Source organism: Microplitis demolitor, chromosome 3, assembly GCF_026212275.2.
Source record: "Microplitis demolitor isolate Queensland-Clemson2020A chromosome 3, iyMicDemo2.1a, whole genome shotgun sequence".
NCBI lineage: Eukaryota > Metazoa > Arthropoda > Insecta > Hymenoptera > Braconidae > Microplitis > Microplitis demolitor.
The window spans coordinates 15,663,728-15,679,753 of record NC_068547.1 but is presented as its reverse complement, the minus strand read 5'-3'; the positions used below and the strand labels follow the sequence as shown (position 1 = coordinate 15,679,753).

At 32.6% G+C, this 16,026-nt stretch overlaps 1 protein-coding gene across 3 annotated transcripts in view; it reads left to right on the top strand.

The window, feature by feature from the left end:
• Positions 1–16,026, top strand: part of LOC103569605 (TOX high mobility group box family member 3) — a 385,809-nt gene that overhangs the window by 19,896 nt on the left and 349,887 nt on the right. The gene's annotated exons all lie outside the window — the stretch shown is intronic.

Here is a 16,026-nt window from a genome sequence, read left to right as displayed (position 1 = left end):
GAAAAAAATTTTTAAATCCTCAGTTTTTTTTATTTGTTTTACTTTTTTTACTTCCCGCTAAGAAAATCGATGATTTTCAAAAATTTCGGGAAGTTATTGTTTTCACCCCGATTTTCGAAAATCGATTTTTTATCAGATGTCGACGTTTTGAGGTCCTAGGAAGCTATTCTGACTATTTTCAGAATGATGTCCGAGTATTTGTGTGTGTATTTATGTGTATTTATGTGTGTGTGTGTGTGTGTGTGTGTGTGTGTGTGTGTGTGTGTGTGTATGTAAACTCTTTGTAACTTTTGAACTACTGAATCGATTTGGATGGTTGAGGTCGCAATCGAAAGAACTTGTTGGCCATCAACTTTCCTGAAAATTTCAGATTATTTGATAGAATAGACTCGAAAATATTTGCAAATTACGAAAAAAAAAAAAATTTTTTTTTAGTTTTTTATTGATTTCTCAAAAACGATTTATACGATCGACTTCAAAATCTGATCAGCTCTAGTACTCAATAAAACGCGTCGATTGCCACCTCAAACATCAAAATTAGATAATTCCTTCGAGAGTTATCACGGGAGAAAGAAATGGTGAAAAACGGTTTTTTCTAAATATTTGCGAAACGACTGACGCGATCGATTTCAAATTTTAATCAGCTCTAGAAATCCATAAAACGCGCCGATTGCCACGTCAACTATCGATTGATTAGTTCAAAAGATATCGGCGTTGAAAAGTTAAAAAAATAACATTTTATGTTATTTTTTCCGGATAAATCATAATATAACGTACTAAAATGTGCCTGATATCATACCAACTCATCTTTTTTATGGTTTCTTTTGATCATATAATGTCATCGAACTTGGTTTTTAGTTTAAATCATATTATCAACAAAAAAATCGATAAAACGTAGTTTTTAATATTTTTATCGGATATTTCATATTTTATTGTTTCTTACATGAGTCAAAACTTATTTAAATCTTGATTTTGATCCCTGACATTGATTTCTGCCTCAATACACTTATTTTACTGAACATAATCAGGAACTAAATTTTAAAAACCGCTTCATTATGAATTTTCGATTCTTAAATTTTCAAACTTCAGCTTAACAGGTAACTTGTTAGAGCTTGAAAAGATCGTAAAAAACAATTGCATATGATAGCATTTTCAAGCTCTTCGAGGTCGAAAACAGCGGGAAGTTTTAGGGCTGGCCCGCAGGGTCAACCGACGCCCAGATTTTTTTTTACTCCCTTGCCAAGTATTTGACCTTACTTTTGCTCTGTCCATTAAAAATAAAAAATGTGGGGCAAAATGGGCGCCCTCAAGAAATTTTTAAAATGTGAGTTTTTTTAGCTTGTTTCACTTTTTTTTCCTTCTGCTGAAAAATGTAGTATGTTACGTACACGTGGCAACACCAAAAAGATTATGACGCGCGCGAAATTTAAAATCCATCAAATGCGGTCTCTGGGGTATCACTGTAATAGACATTTTTGAGTACAAAACATACGACATATTTTTTATTAATATTGTTCCATTATTAAATAAAGCAACATGTTACAAAATATATAATACCTACACGAAAAAAATTTTCGTATGAATGTTGCCATGTAATTTATTCTATAATTACTATAAATCGAATAATCTTGGGCCATTACGACTTTTTACTTTTGAATTACGAAATTTTATTCTTTCAGTGAGTAAAAATCAATCAGATTAATTTTTACTCATACTTACGAGTAAAAATTATACCTAGCGGCTGTCTAAATAAATTCTCTCTAGTTCAATTTTTACTCGTCGGTTATGATAAAAAGTTGATGATTCAATTTATAAAATTTATATTGAACTACAATAAAAATTACAATGGATAGGCTGAAATTTTCATAAAAAATTAAAAAACCATCTAATTACTTTAGAATATAAATTAATATAAATATTTTTAAAAAGAATAAAAAAAAAAAGAAATTACTCGTATTGTGTTGAAAAAGAAAAGATAAAAATTTTTATTTTAATTTTAAAATAAATATTAAGTTATAGAGAGATACAGAGATCGTCTTTTTTTCCAAACTTACGTTTGTGTGCGTAACATGTTAGTTGTCGCAAGCAAAATAAAAGACATTTAATCGAAGGCGATATAAACCGAACATTAATGGAGACTACTGAAATATTACTCTGCAGTTTAGAGTAAAAATTACTTCTATATTAATAAGAAAATTTATTCGAGTTAGAAGCAGTTTTTCATCAAAAAGTTAATGGGTTTAAAAGAATGGGATATTGGGGAGTAAAAATTAATAGCATGGAGTAAAAATCAATAGATTAAAATGAAATATTCACAATAATCGATTAAATATAAGACTTTTTAAAAAATTACTTAATGATAGTGTAAAACATAGTCTAGCAATGTTAATATTTAAACAAAAAATTTAAATTTAAAACAAAAAATACCAATTTTTTGCAACGGCCCAGGATTACTCGAAATTACAGAGTAATTTTTATCAAAAAATTATTTCCGTGTTGGTAGGAATCGCTAAGGCTGACTTTAGGCTGAGCCTTGGTCCTGTTGTCACTTGCCAAGCTTCGGCAGCTGACCATTGGCCCAAGCCTCGGCCAGGGCTTGGCCTAATGTTCGATTACGTTAAGCCAAATTGTGGCAGCTAACCATTGGCCCGAGTCTAGGCCGAGGATTGGTTCAATGGTTTCATTAAATTAAGCCAAACCTTGGGTAGTTACCACTGGCCCGAGCCCCGGCCAAGGCCAGGCCCTATGTTTTGATTTTTGTAAAATCGAGCCTTGGCCGCTGACCATTGGCCAATGCCTCAGCCTGAGTTAAATTTTTATTTAATATTAAAATTAGCAACTTTACATATATATATATATATATATATATATATATATAAAGAATACCAAGGTATAACGGTCCACCGAGTATACGATTAATGTCAAGAGTTGAAATTTTCTAAAAAGTAAAACTATTTGATATGCAATAATTTTTATTTAATGAGTTATTGCTATGCACAAGATTTTAGTTAATATAAATGTTAAAGTTCAATAAACAATATAGTAGTGTTACTTGGTCTTAATCTTAATTTATTCATTTATATCAAATCATAAAATTATAAATTAATAAAAATATGTCATTAGTCATCAAGCAATTTTAAGTTCATTAAATAAAACTACATTTCACCTCATCTTTACGATCTAATATATCTGAATTAAATTGAATTTAAATAATTGACAAGCAAAAAATCGTGATCATCTAAACATCAGATTTAGTACAGTGGATAGCGTCCCGGCCTAGTAATCAGAAGGATATCAGTTCGAATCCTCGTAGCGCCCAAATAATTCAATTCGTTGTTTCCCACTAATTAAGTAATTAGTTAAATCCAGTTTAATGTAATGTCGATAAACGTGTGATCAAACTTTTTTAACTTCCCGCTGAGAAAATTGCAAATTTTTAAAAATTCGGGAAGTTATTGGTTTCAGTCCGATTTGTGAAAATCTAAATTCCAACAGATGTCGACGTTTTGAGGTTCTAGGAAGCTATTCTGACTAAATTCAAGATGATGTCCGAGTGTATGTATGTATGTACGTACGTAAGTATGTAAATATTCTGCAACTTTTGAACGGATGAATCGGTTTTGATTTTCGAGGTGTTATTCGACGCGGCTGGTTATTTACTATAAACACTAAAAATTTGAGTTTAATCGGTAGGGTACGTTCGGAGATATTTAAAAAATAAAATTTTTTCAAAAATGTTTTTTTTTAATAACTTTTAATTCGCCCGATGCATTTATTCCAAAATCTAATTAGCTCTAAAACTTTGTAAGCTGCGTCGAATGCCGCCTCAACAATCAAAATCGGTTTATTCGTTCAAGAGAAACCGTTAACGAAATAATTAAAAAAAAAAATTTTTTTTAGTATTTTGGAAATTTCTCAAAAACGACTAGATGAATAGATATCAACATCTGATCAGTTGTAAAATCAATTAAACGCGTTGATTGCCACCTTAAACGTCTTAATCGGTTTATTCGTTCGAGAAATATCGTTGTAGAAAAAATGGTAAAAAACGATATTTTTCGAAAACAAAGGCATACAAAAGTATTTTCGAGCTCGAAGAGCTCGAAAATGTATCCACACCGATTTTTCGAGCTCAAGGAGCTCGAAATAGGCGGGGAGTTTTGGGGCTGGCCCTCAGGGTCAACCGACAGACTGATTTTTCTAATTATATTTATTAATTTAAATAATAATATTTTAGATGAAGCATTGGGTGAGCTTTAGATTTTTTGCTCCCCGAGGTTTGGCCGAGGCTTGATTTTTCGTTTCCCAAGCCTTGGCCGAGACCTAATTTTCCGGTTCTTAGGGCTTGGCCCAAGCCTAGTTTTTTTGTTTGTCGAGGCTTGGGGACATTGTTATCATCCAAGGCCTAGGCCAATCCTTGGCCCAATGCTTAGTTAAGGTTTGCGCCAAGGGTCGAAATTCTGGCATCACATAAATGAACTTTGATATTAAACATTTTTTAATTATTTTTATCTCTAGTTTTAAAATAAATCAAAATTTTTTCTAAAAATTATTGACGTTAGTTGTAGGGTCAGGAGACGTAAACTTTGTATGTATCTCGTTTAATTTATTTACCAACCTATGCAGGAGCTGCCAGAGTTGAACGACGGGCCCCTACACGGAGAGAAAAAAATGGGAATTTTTTCAATTTTACTTGAGGAAAATTCCTTTATTGGCATTGTAAATTTTACTATGTCAACATGTGGATTGTAACTATGTCACATGGTAAATTTTGCTTTGTTACACAGGAATTATTCCTATATTGAAAATGTAAATTTTCCCATATCAACATTGGAAAAATAACTATGTAGTATAAGAACAATTCCCATGTCGACATTGGAAAAATTCCTATATTAACATTTTTGTAATCCCTTTGATGCCATGGAAAATTCTCCATTGTCAACATGGGGAAAATTCCCATGTTAACAAAGTAGAAATTTCCATGTTTATAGAAGTAGAATATTTATGAACTGATGTTTTTTTTTCGTAATTTATTAAGTAAATCAAAGTTAAATAATTGAATTGATGATTGTATAGGGAAAGGGAGGGAAGCAAAATTGGCCCCTTATAAGAAAAAAATTTTCAAATCCTCAGTTTTTCAAGCTCAGCAGAATTTTCGCCGAGTTTTTATCACATCATTTTCCTCCCTTAGATAGCTTAAACGTTAATGACCATGAACTCTACGAGGTTAATAATAATAAATTTTTTTTTTAATTAAATTTATTCGTTTTCTCGATGTATGGGCCAGGTCTGGTAACCATGTATGGCCCAGGTTTGGTAACCAAGCATGGTCCAGGTCTGGCAACCAGGCTTGGCCCAAGGTTCTACAAAGTTGGGCTAAGTCTGGGTCCTTGGTACTTTCCTCTCTGGGAAATCCAATCATTTCTGATTTTTTTGATACTTTCTTTATGTAACTCTCTTTTCTTTCCAATGAAATATTTTTTTTTTATTATTTAATAATTTTGAATCAGACATTTTAGTAAACAAACATGTAAAGCCAATAACTTGTATAATAGATGTTTGCGCAATCGATTGGCGGATGATCTCATATTTGGAGTGAAACAGAATTACTGTAAGCATACTTCTATCTCATTCGCTTTTACGCTGCGTGCCAAATATAAATACTAGGCAAGTTAAATTAGACAAAACACATACTTGACACTTGTGGTATCCATAGTACTACCTTAAAGTAAATTATAGAAATAAAAACTAGAAAATATGTGACAGATGTAAGGAAATGTTTAATGACTTTTCTTAACTCACAACGGTTTTATTACCAGCTATTTTATTTGTATTATTAAGTACTTACTTTCATTAATTGAATCGAATGACTTTCAAAAATTTAATTAAAATAGCCATAGTCTACATTGCACGCTTTTCTTATTATATTAAATGTTCTACAGAAAACTATTGTGTATATACACGCACATATATATATCATTATCACATATGCTGTATAGTAGTTTTAATAATAATAGTAGACATGTTAAATTAAAAATCCTCATATAACGTGTCATTTAACAATCTAAATTTACAAAATAATTTTTGTAAAATTGTATTCATAAAATTTCATGATACTTGAATTATTCTTGTAATATATATTTATTCAGACAAAATTAAACATTCATTTTGATTTAAAGATTACAACTGTATTGTGAGTAGGTTATCATTCAATCGATAAATAAAGTTTAACGTGTTTTTACTGATAAAATCAAGGAAGTACAAATCGATGCCTTTCTACAACCAGCAAATTCGCTTTAGGTCAAAAGGCAGTTCGAAACAATGGAGAGGGTTAATCTTAGGTTAATCTCGTAAAATAAAAATATTCAAAACGATAACAATAACAATGACAATAATAAAAATACTAATAACAATAATAATAATTAATAATAATAATAAATAATTATTATTCTTTATTATTTTATTCATATCATTATTATAAATGTTTGCATGTTAGTAAATATATACGCAGATTATAAATAAATAACATTGTTAACTGCTATCATGAATTAAATTGACTGTCAAAATATATATTAGATAAATATTTAGTATGAGATTGTTTTAGAAATAATATATATTTTTTTATTTATTTCCTTTTTTTTTCTTTTTTTTTTCAAAATGAATATTCGTGTATAAGTATTAACAAGTATGTATTTAATATGTTTTGGTACAAAGTGTGTGCAATATACCAACAACTGCTATCGAGAGAAATCAACTTGATTTACTGCACTAAAACTTTTTTAAATTTTAATTTCAACTTTCCTGTTCAACTTTAAAACGACAATCTCTCTTTTTTATTACTGAACTGAATTGAACAAAAAATAATAAAAAAAATAAAGTTTTTAACTTTTGTTTTTTATGGTTTAACTATTTTATTTATGAAAATTAAAAATAATATCCGGTTATAATTTATAACTATCAAAGAATACACTTAAAATCATAAAGTTATTTATGGTATTAATAAAAATAAAAAGTAATTATAAATTATAAAACGTCAGAGGTAAAAGTTTTGCTATAATTTAAACTGATGATGATAAAGTTAATATTTGAACAGTGTTATATATTTTCTTGTACATTCAAATTAATAATTATTTACATAACCATGCTATACATACTTATTACCATGAAGTTTATTGAATATTTTAATTTAATTCAAAGTTTTATTTGTCAACTAATTTATTTCCACAGACGAATAAATATAACATTAATTTAAAGGTAACTCCGTTTTTTTAATATCCTTTTTTATTCAACGTTCAAATAAATCGCGTTATTAGTAATTGTATTAGACATACATGACTACAAAGTAGATAAAAAGATTATTCAGGTTGAGATGTGCCTGGAAGCTGTAATCATGCTATATATATATATATATATATATATATATATATATATATATATATATATATATATATATATATATATATATTCAATAGCAGTAAAGCCTTGAACTACGTGCAAGCTAGTATATCCTCCCACCGTAACAATATAACTTGATGTGCATATGTATATGTGTGTATATGTATAAACCGAATCCCCAAGTGTACTGTGTTATGTTATAATGCCGGAACACATGTAGCGTACACGCACGACAACTATCGTAATTTACTTCCGACGTGTGCGTTCGATTTACATCGCATGATTATCCAATCTCAATAATCACCAGCGGCGAATCCAAATGTATTCGCTGAGTAAGAAATTCTCATATATGTTTAATAAACCATTTTAAATAAATACTACATAAAATATGTATATAATACTTTTTAATCGAAGTAATGTCTCTAAATATTACAGTAATTTAATATTTAAATTATTTCTGGATTTTTTAAATAATTTGTTTCTAGATATTTTGATATATTTATGCCGGGTTTTGATAAACTGCTGTGAGAAAGATAAAAAAAAATTTCAGGGGGGGGGGGGGCGGAAGCTTTACTGATGAGTATAAGCCCAATAAACAACTTTTATATTTTATCTCACCTCTAACCTCTTTTGCATTCCGTTTCATTTCTGTCGGTGTTTTGTGTACTCAATTACTTAATATGACTACAAATTTATACTGTATCTACTTCACCTGTTTACTTCGATCTTATATACACCATGAAATTAGATGATTACAGATACTGCACGGTTGAGTCGGTTCTGTTGCTTTTATTAAGTTCTGTGTGTACAAAAAATATATTTATATATACATACATATAAACAAATTTATGAATTGTATACTTCTGGGCGCTAATTACAGCGAACGATCTATGTCCTGTGTCCTAGCGTATGAATATGACTAAACATAGATTTCTAGGCATTGGCTTTTATTAGACTCCACACATCTCTTCGAGTAACATATATAGATAACATAGATACTATATATACCCTAGAGTTGGTCTGGCAGATCCAGGCAATCTTTTTGCTTGTAAATGTGTAAACACATTTAAAGGCGTAAGGACTAGGAATTTCGATGTCAGTTAACAAATTATAATATGAAAATATAATTTGTTTGAAATTGTATGGTACAATTCGTATATACTGACCGTGATTGTATAAATAAACTAAATAATATAGCTGAAGAATAAGTGATACAGGATCTTGTGTTTGTGATAACAAGGATTGGGGAAGAAGAGTTAGTAATACCCCATACTGTACCATTAGTGAACTAACATCTAAGTCAGCTATTATTATATCCATCTATATAATAAAATACAATTTTTAAAATTATTATTATTATTATTATTTTTTTTTTTTTGAGCGGGGTGATTTCGGAATGACGCGGATTTTATTTCTATCTACATTTACTCCGGTCCAGAGTTTTAATATACTTAAGGAGAGTCTATAGTAATTTTCGTCCAAGCTTTTCTCTAAAAAAAATCTTCAAAATGCAATATTAAAAACGAGGCTCGATGGTTTACTCTATAATCTAGCAATCTACCTTTTCATTTTTCAATAATATACATTTGTAAGTTAAGAAACGTGGACAAAGTTTCCATTTAATGTGCAAGAGCAACAAGAATAGTACCATTTGTTGAATTGAGTGTAATAGAGAAAAAAGCTCAGACTCCTCTTAAATAAATTTATATTTAATAGAAATAACTGTTTATGAGATACATTATAATTAAAATAAATAATTCATTCAGGTATGTACTCATAATTAAACATAAAATATTATGTTTCTAATGTAATATAAAATGTTTTAGTACCTCACTAAATTATAATTTCATATAATGCATAGAGAAAACAATAAATGATTTAATAGTTATAATGACATAGTTTTTATAGGAATATTTTATATTTCGGTACACTGATAGAAATTTTATATTGACTCGAGAAATATTTGTCCGGGCCGATTGCTCAAAGTTTTATAAAATAATTAAAGGTACAAGTTTTGTTCCTTAATTTGTGTAATCATTATCAAAATGAAAAAATTAATTCTTTTCGGTTTTTCCTCCATTTTCACGTTAGTTTTTCGGTCAATGTAAGGTAAAGAGAAAAAAAAAGAGGAAAAACGAAAAAAAAAACCCGCCGAATGAAACGTAAAAAAAAAAAAGTAAAAAATTTTTGTTTTATTTCGTTTTTCGGAAAAAATTTTTTTTTCTCTTTATCTTACATTTACCGAATAACTAACGTGAAAATGGGGGAAAATCCGAAAAAAAATAATTTTTTCATTTTGGTAATGATTACACAAATTGAGGAACAGAACTTGTTCTTTTAATTGTTTTATAAAACTTTGAGCAATCGGCCCGGACAAACGGTTCAATGGATCAATCTGAAAATTTTTAGGGTTTTTGGGGGTACATTAAGCTATAAAATTATCTGGCAACATTATTTTTTTTATTGGTATTTACAAAGTAGCGATGAGTTGACTAAAAAACCAGAAAATGGCCATTTTTTGTGGGTTTTTCAAATTGATATTAAGGATGAAAACAAAAATTTTTTCAAAAAAATCGAAAATAGAGCTTGTAGGGTATTTATTCAAGTTTCTCAAACTATCCTTTAAATTACTGGGCGACTATTAGTTGCTGAGATATCGATAATGAAAGACAAAAGAATCCTTTTTCATTTGAAGGCTGATATCCTAGCAGCATATTGTCGTACAGAGAAACGAAAAGAACAAATTGTAGCTGAATAAATTTTCTAAACGAGGCATAAATTGGTTTTTTCGAAAAAAATTTTCCCGGCCCCGTAGACCTAAAAAACAAAACCAAAAAATTTAGAAAATTTTTCTTTCCGCCTATTTCTTATGATTCCGCAAAAACCGTGGCTCAGAAAATTATTTGGCTGAAAGATCTTTAAACTAGAGATTTCAAGCTTCAATTTGCCTTTTTTTATTTTTTCGATATGATCATTTTTCACGAAAATACAGACTTCCAAAAATCGCTAAAAATTTGATAAAATTTTCTTGTTCCTTTAATTTTTTGGATAAGTGTATTTTTATGAATATACAATGCTTCTAGTAGATAAACCTAGTCCAATCACATTTAAATAGTTTTAGCGGTAATACGATAGTATACATTGATTAACACGCCAAAAATTATGGCGGGAAAAACTAGTAGCATTATGCCCTCGGAATTGTAGTATGGGTTTCAGGGCCATGCTGTTTCGCCGTGCGTGCTATGCATACGTATGAGAAGTACAATAGCTTTCATACTGTATACAGTATAGTAAGTAATGCCATACTTCTGAGACTCGTTACATTACTGACTTGGAATATTTTACATACTATTTTAGTATCTGTCTTCGAGACCACCCATACAAAGTCGCCGTTAATGGAAAAAATGTCGTAGGTTGGCCGATGTCTGACTGCCGTCGCTCAGCCAAGCATTGGCAATTAATAATGGCCAAAACCTGGTTAATTACCCGCAGCCGTATCATTTTTTATTAAGTTAGCGTAGTCATATCGAAATGAGTTTTTAATACAATTTTTGAATGTATATGTTATGGTATTACAGGCTTGATATCACTCTCTAAACATGAATAAGTGAAACAAATGAATATTCACTAATTCTGAGTGCCAATCGAACCACTTTTTGAAATTAGTGGTTCGGTTTGCACTTGGAATTAGTGAATATTCACTTATTCATGTTTGAAGAGCAGAATGTGCTTTTCATAGAGGAAACCAGTCGTACAACGCTGTCAATGACTGGCCCATAAATGGCTACTTATGACTGGCCTATTATCGGTTCGCAACGTTGGGCCACTATTGGTGAATCAGTGGTTCATGATTGATTGTTGTTAATTGAAAAAATCTACTAATCAATTATTAATTATTCAAATAACTTGTTATTATAGTTTTCTGTAATTAATAATTATTTATGTTTTAAGTAAACTAAGTTTTAATTATTAAATATTTCAATTTTCCGATTAAAGTTATTTACAACTAACAATTCATATATTTTTTAGTTCGTTATTAATTGCAATGAACAACCGAAATTTTATAACTTTACTTATAAAAATTAAATTAATTAAAAAATAAGTGATAAATTGTTATAATAAATGTCATTTTTAATAATGGTAGTAGAGCAAGATAATTCAACTGGGTTCTAGATAAATAATCAATTAAATTTAAAAAGTGTTGTTTTGAAAAATTATGTAATTATAGTAAAAATAATACGAAGTTATTTTTTTTTCTTAATCAAAAATATTAATTATATTGCTCGTTATATTTCATAAAACCGAATGGTTGAAGTAGACTGAATAAGTAGATCATATAAAAGTATCAGCTCAGAATTAGGTTTGTCCAGTAGCTACTGTTCGAACCCAGCAATCAGAAGGACGGCAGTCCGCGCCCAGAGCCCAGCAGAATTTTCACCGAATTTTTTTCACTACTAGAGGTGCGTAGTTTCGGACCTGTATAGTTCCATAAACTATATCTTCTGTCGGATACGTATCCGATCGTTCCTCAAAATTCACTTTAGTATACTCAATAGTTCTTTTTTGTCTGCCACTGCCGTCATTATCAACAAGTTATGGAACTTTGAGTTAAAAAGTAATCATAATTCATTCACTCTTTAGTATAAAAAAATTTTTCTTCATACCTCGGCCGAAAGTACGTACGTTCGCCCTCGAGTTCACGGCAGAAAGTCTAACATTCATGCCGTGCTGGGATTACTTGCGCGCCATCTATAACAGCAGGCCAAAAGAAAGCAATAGCGGGACGAAAGAGTTTTCTTGCGCGCACTGGCCCAACTGTTACTGGTTATACGTATACTATCGTCACTTTGACAAGATTTGCTGACAGTCTTGTTCGTATTGATAACTTCAAAACTTGCTTACATATAATTTTAAATTTTATATGTCTGTATTTTTGAAAAAGTAAAATTTATTAAAGATTAATAAAAACTAAAAAATTATTTTTAATAAATTGAAAAAAAAAATTAGGAATTATTTATGATACTGAAGTTAGCTGACGTCTAGTAATTGTTTAGTATTTTTTTTAAACGATAAATTATGAATGAAAAAATTATTTAAAAAGTTAAGTCTACAGTTTTTTTAATTTTCTACAAGTGCATATTTTTAGTTTTTATTTTTTTGAATTTTGAAAAAAAAAAAAAAAAAAAAAAAAAACGTAAATTGTTAAGTGTCTATTAACTTTAGGATCATAATTATTTCTTTTAACCATGAGTAATGATAATTTTTTTTGTAGATGTTTTTGATGCCTGCCCCCCGACCAGTAGCACTCGCTTCGCTCGTACCGCAAATGTCGGGGCAGGCATCAATCCAAGCTAAAACTGTAACGTTACGGAAGGATCAGAATCCTCGCCACGACTTTCAATATCGTGGCTTCCCCGTGCTCGTTAGCTCGTCGGTGCCCAGGGTTAGGTGGGGGATCGCGTAACAACAAATAACTTCAAATTTATTTACGGACTTGTTGTAATCTTTATTTCATAAACTTTTAAATTTACAGTAAAGGTTCATAAACATACTTTAATAATCACTTTTTATCTAAATAAACGGTATGACGAGTCGCGGTCGGTTTATGGATAGGCTTGCGGTAGCCAAGTACCTGAATGCGGACTGATACCCACTCCCTCTACCGTAGAGAGAAGCTCTACGTAAAAACAAATCAGAGGATCGCGAACGCGGAAATCCTCATTCAGCGTCCTCTCCTTGGGTGTGCGAAGCCGGGACACCAGCTCCACGACACACCCACGCCTAGTTGTTTGCCAGATACCGCGTACTGTGATCGCCGGAGTCGGAAATCCAATCAATCCGACGGTCACCTAAACTTTATCGTCGCGAAATAAATAATTCAACCCGGAGTACTAGATTGAATATTTATATTTTTAAACGGGACTTAGAAAATTATTTCGCCGGAGATACCAGCAACATAATTTTATTCTAAATCGTGCGAATCGACGTTATAAAATGGAATGAATTGTTTTACAAGAGTAGACTAAAATAAATGGAAATACCTTTTTAAATTAGTCGTCCACTTGCTCCGGTTTTCGTACCTCGGTATGCCAAGATGCTTGTCGGATAAATCTCGGAATGAGACTGATTGCCTCCGCAGTCCCGTCAAACGGCTTATAAATCTTCAGCAATCCGTTCTACTTGGGGACTATACCGCAAGGGACGACGCGCTCTAGCGGCGGTCGGTGAACTAACCCTCCCCTCCTACCACGACTCGTCAAGGCCATCGTAGGCTCTCCGGTGCTTGCTCCCAGGGCCGTATATTATTTATTTTCTGGTGCCCCGCACATTTTTTTTTTGGTTCTTTTTTTCTTTTAACTGAATTTTAAAACTTAAAAATATCGCGCACTCGTCACACTCCCTTTTCTTTGTAAAGAAAAGGCCTCAAACGTGTTTGTGGGCTTTTCGCCCCTTTATTAAATTTGACGATATTACAATTGCACGCAATTATATGTTTTTCTTATCCCTTAATAATGCACAGACTGAATAAATAATACATAAATAATCATACAAAAATAATAATTCATAAAAAAAATAATTAAATGATAAAACAAAACAGGCAAAAATATATTAATATGAAAAGAAGACATAAAAAGGCTAAATGATGATAAAGGCTTCATGTCGGACTTGCTAGCTGGTTTTCGGTCTCTGGGTTTCTTATTGCACCCTTTATCGTCTCCGTGATAACTGTCTTGTAGATATTTACCTGGACCAATTGTCCGTCAACCACTTTCAGGAACCGCTGTCGTTTATCCTTACGTTTGGGACGTTTTTTCTTTTTTAGCTCAAGTGTCGGGGGGTGCCCGATGATGGGTGGAGCCTCAAGTGGGATATGTAGTCTCTCCTGGGGCTGCCCCGTCTCACATTATTTAATTGTAAAACGGACAATGGCGTAGGGATATAGGGTTCCACCGCCATCGGTATGGGTTTGCTGGGCTGGGCATCGGTGAGTGCCTTCTCCTTGTTTTCCAGGTACAATTGCATCAAGTGATCGGTCCAACCGGGTTGATGATTCATTACTGAGTCTGAAGCGCGGGCTAGTCGGATCAACTCATTACTACGAACTATTGGTTCTGTCACCGGTCCCATACTTGATGATTGACATTCGATGGGCGGCGGATCGTTCGAGGGTGTAGGCTTGATGACTCGAGATATCTTTTTCTTAGGTATACGGATCACCGTGGGTTGGCCTTCCCCTAATTTCTTAGACATATTTTTAGGTTTAGACGTTGGATTTCGGAGCCTTTTAATGGGTTTAGGGCTCGCCAGGAGTTTCGCCGTGCGACCAGACTTGGCGGCTGCTTGGTGGATAAATTCGGCTGGATGCCGACGGACTGTTGGGATGGAAGTTTTGACCTCACTGATCCACTTGCCCCGAACTCTATCTTGTAATGGTGGCACCGCGGGTTTCCTTGGGGCGTCCACTGAGGTGACAGGTTCCCCACTAATACTGATTGCGGGTACTTTGGTTAGATCGCGTAGTTTCTCTCTCCTTGCTTTTTTGTCCGCTGATTCAGTTGGCGTAGCTGCTACTACCGCTTCTTTCCTTTTCTGGCCTTCGGCTTTCAATGCCATCCGAATTTTATTCTTGACTCGGTCCACAATACTCGACTTATCCTCTTCCTTGGCGGGTGATACCTCACCATCGTCTAATACGGCGCGCAACTTCTGTTCGGCTTCTTCCAGCGTGTCTTTCTCCTCCATTTTTGACTATGCTAGTGGTAATAATGATATGAATTATAACTCTAGTCTTTATATTTACAAACGAGTTATATTATAGTATGCTTATGAACCAATAACTAAAAAAAACTTAAAAAAAAATCGAAACTATACGGTTAATTGAGGGAATCGAGTATAATAACCGGTATCTCTCTATTGGTGACCGGTTTAAGATCTTTGATATGCGCCACCTGCGTCTCTCGACCACATGACACCTGGACTACTTTTGGGCTAATGATTTTGGTGACTGTGTACCCCCCGGAGTATTTATTTGCGAGTTTCGCGGAGAATTTATCGGCTGCGGAAGACAGGTAATGCTCGCGTTTAGCTACTTTCATACCGATAGTCGGTGTCCAATCGCTGTGCTTAGCGTTATAATACTGACTCTGTTTGGTGAAAGCTTTGGCTAAATTCACACGGACCAATTCTATTGCGTCGGCCAGACTTTTTAAATTCTCTGCGTGATTATACTCGTTAATCGGTTGACCCTTTTTTAGTTGGTCTCGTAAAGTATTCGGTGGGAGTATTTCACGCCCGTAATTCAGATAGGCGGGGGTAAATTGTGTTGACTCATGCTTCGCGGTATTTATCGCGAACGTTAACTCGGGTAAAAGTTTATCCCACGATCGCTGATTCTTCCGAATGAATTGGGCGATCATTGTACCAATAACCTTGTTCATCCGTTCCATAGGGTTGCATTGCGGGGAATATGGTGGTGTTCTGAAATGCTCCACCCCATAGTCACTCAGAAGTTTCGTGAATTCTTTACTTGTAAATTGGCTACCGTTATCTGAAATTACCGTTCGGACCGGACCAAACCTCAACAATACTTTCTCTCGGAGAGCTTTGACTATCGCCTCGGCTTTGGCTTGC